Source organism: Lactuca serriola, chromosome 1, assembly GCF_051521515.1.
Source record: "Lactuca serriola cultivar US96UC23 chromosome 1, Lser_US96UC23_V15, whole genome shotgun sequence".
In the NCBI taxonomy this organism is placed as follows: domain Eukaryota; kingdom Viridiplantae; phylum Streptophyta; class Magnoliopsida; order Asterales; family Asteraceae; genus Lactuca; species Lactuca serriola.
The window spans coordinates 150,557,063-150,560,866 of NC_136408.1; positions in this window are offsets into that span (position 1 = coordinate 150,557,063).

Below are 3,804 nucleotides of genomic sequence, written 5' to 3' on the forward strand. Positions count from 1 at the left end.
TTAATCTCAAATTATGCTCTTTAATTTGTGATTGGGATGCCGAGGATCACAAACAAGATGTGAATAACTAGGCAAACCCTCTAGACAACCTCGAGGTCATTTATCGTCTCGAATTTATATGCTGGTAAATGACACATGCTCCACAAACAATGATAATTTTTGATTGTCCATCACTCAACTTTATAATCCTAAATTAGTATGCTGGTAAACCACACACGCTCCACTAACGACTTATAAAGAGTGATATGCGTTTTTATGGATTATCATACACTTCACATTTTCCTAAAGTAACTAGAGTGAGACTTTAAAGAGGTTTCTAGTACTTTATAACATCATACTTTTAATGAGGTTTTGTCCTATCTAATCTGTTCGGCTAACGACCCTCCACCAAATAAGAGAACGATGGGTGAGAGTGGACATGCATTCAACGGTCATTTTATTGGTCATTTCATTATACCCCTTATAGTATGACTTCATGAATGTGGCTTACTAGCGATTTGATTGAATTTTTTATATGTATACTATTAAACATTTAATATGACAGAGTATAAAGTGTATTTTAAAACTTTTCAAAATACTAGGTATAAAATTAATTAATTAATTTTAACCAATTAATGATTTACTGATCATTCTTTAACTAACCAATTAAATTAATTTAAATCATTAGAGATTTAAATAATTATCTTAAATTAAAAAATTAATAACATAATTCAATTTTAAAGCATTATGGATTAAATAATTATCTTCAATTAATCATTTAATAAATAACTCAAATTTAATCTTAATCCTTAACCTTCTAATTTTTGAAAATTGGGTTTTGTGATGACACATGCGATTCTTGTTTATTGGGAAAGATGAAAAATCACCTTTCACTGGTATTTGTGAAAGAGGTGAAGGATTGTTGAATCTCATACACACAGATGTGTGTGGGCCCCTTAGATCCACCATAAGGGATGCAAATCGATTCTATGTGACTTTTACTGATGATTATAGCAGATATGGCTCTATCTACTTAATCAAGCATAAGACAGAAACCTTTGAAAAGTTCAAAGAGTTTAAGCAAGAAGTCGAGAATCAATTGGGCAGGAACATAAAGATGCTTAGATATGATAGAGGCAATGAGTGTCTTAGTATTAAGTTCCACGACTACCTCAAGGAATGTGGAATAGTTTCACAATTGACTCCTCCTGGGACACCACAACTTAATGGGTTGGCTGAGAGGCGTAATAGAACCTTTTTGGACATGGTTCATTCCATGATGATTCGAGCTTCACTCAATCTCATTTTGAGGGTATGCCTTAGAGATTGTCACCCACATTCTTAATCTTGTCCCAACAAAGAAAGTTGCCAAAACACCTCACGAGATGTGGAGAGGGAAGGTTCCCTCATTAGCACATATCAAGGTTTGGGTTGTGAAGCTTTCGTTAGATGAGAGACTCAAGGAAAACTTGAACCAAAAAGTGAGAAATGTATTTTCATCGGCTACCCACATAAGTCCTTTAGATATTTGTTCTACAGACCTAGTGAGAACGTGGTCTTTGTAGCACGAAGGGGAGTCTTTTACGAGAGAGATCTCATATGCAAAGAGGACCATAGGAGTACTATTGATCTTGAAGAAATTCAAGAGTCAAATGATGAAGGAACTTCTGAAAATGCTAGGGCTCAACTTAGGAAGAAATTCCAGTTGAACCAATTGACGAGTCGTTACCTCTTAGGCGTTCCACTAGAGTTAGAATACAACCAGAGTTGTATGGTTTCCATATTACCGCAAAAGGTGATATATTTATCAGTGATAATATACTAGTAAATTTGGATGAACCATCTAACTACAAGGAAGCCATGGCAGGCCCTAAGTCATCCAAATGGAAAGAGACAATGGACAACGAGATCAAGTCCATGTATGACAAGCAAGTTTGGAATTTGGTTGATAATGTACCAGGTCATAAGACAGTTGGGTTCAAATGGATCTTCAAGAAGAAGACTGACGTGGATGGACAGGTACACACTTTCAAGCTTCGATTGGTTGTGAAGGGCTTTACTCAAACCCTAAGGGTTGACTATGATGATACCTTCTCACCAGTAGCTAAGATTAAAGCTATTAGGATAATGCTCTCCATAGCTGCATTTCATGATTATGAAATTTGGCAGATGGATGTCAAAAATGCATTCCTTAATGGGAAGTTGGCTTACATGAGTCAACCAGAGGGTTTTGTGGATGTAAAGTATCCAAATAGAGTGTGCAAGCTTGAGAAATCCATCTATGGATTGAAACAAGCTTCTCATAGATGGAATCTTTGTTTTGACGAGAAATTCAAAGAGTTTGGTTTCTCTAGAAGTGAAGATGAATCTTGTGTATATGTCAAAGCTAATGGGAGTATAGTAACCCTCCTGGTTTTGTATGTTGATGACATACTTATGATAGGAAACAACATTCCAACTTTGCAAGAAGTAAAGTCTTGACTTGGAAAGTTTTTCGCTATGAAGGATCTGGGAGAGGCTGCTTATATTTTGGGGGTAAGAATTTTGAGAGACAGGAGTAAAAGACTAATTGGACTTAGTCAAAGTACATATTTGGAAAAGGTACTAAATCGTTTTAGTATGGAAAATTCTAAGATAGGAGAATTGTCTATACATAGTAATACCAAACTGAGTAAGACTCAGAGCCCGAGTACTGATGCAGAGATAGCATAAATGAGTAGAGTTCCATATGCTTCCGTCGTTGGATCGATCATGTATGCTATGAAATGTACTCGCCCTGATTTTGGATTTTCGTTTGATCATGGTTAGTCGTTATCAGGGAAATCTAGGTAGAGCTCACTGGATAGAAATTAAGAATATTCTTAAGTATTTGCGAAGAAGTAAGGGCTAGATCATTGTGCTTGGTGGCAGTGATAACTTAAGAGTAACTGGGTATAGTGACGCTAGCTTTCAGAAAGACAGAGATTATTTTCATTCTCAATTTGGCTGGGTGTTTACCCTTAATGGAGGAGCAATAACCTGGAAAAGTTCCAAACATGAGACAGTGGCTGATTCTACCTATGAATCAGAGTACATAACAGCTAGCAAAGCATCAAAAGAGACGATTCGGTTAAAGAACTTCATTGGAGATCTCGGAATTGTTCCATCTATCAAGGAACTAATGGAGATTTTCTATGATAATGAAGGGGCAGTTGTCTTAAAAAAGGAACAAAGAGATCTTGGTAGATCGAGACATGTCGATAGATAATACCATTTCATCAGACATAGAGGGTTCATCAGACACCTTCTTCAACTCGTCGTGAGAGGGTGTCATCAGAAGAGAATCCAGCAGATCCCCTCAAAAAGGGTCTGCGTAGGGTCAAGCACATTCAACATGTTAGGAGAATTGATCTGAAGGATGATATTAGACTATTAGTTTTAGTAGTTAGATAGGTATTTAGAAACTTTTAACGAAATAAATGTAATTGAATTTTGGTGATTAAGTAATGGAGATTTATTTATGAGTTGGATTGCTACCTTCTGTTTATTATTTATTTTGTATTTCATTTTGCATGTTTTACTTCCCGAATAATTAGATTGTTCAAACATCCATAGTTGATCATATTTTTGGAAGTAAGTAGTAAATCAAGACCGTCAAGAATTAAATTGTAGATTGTCTAAAGGGTTTTAGACATAGCAATGGTATTGTCGCAATATTTGTGAGTACTTTGAATGAAATAGAGAATTTAAGTATTGGATTAACTTACGCTCACAGAATTACTTCCTGGAATTTATTACGAGTAATTATGAGACGATAATATCTTATAATCTTTAAACGGAGATATA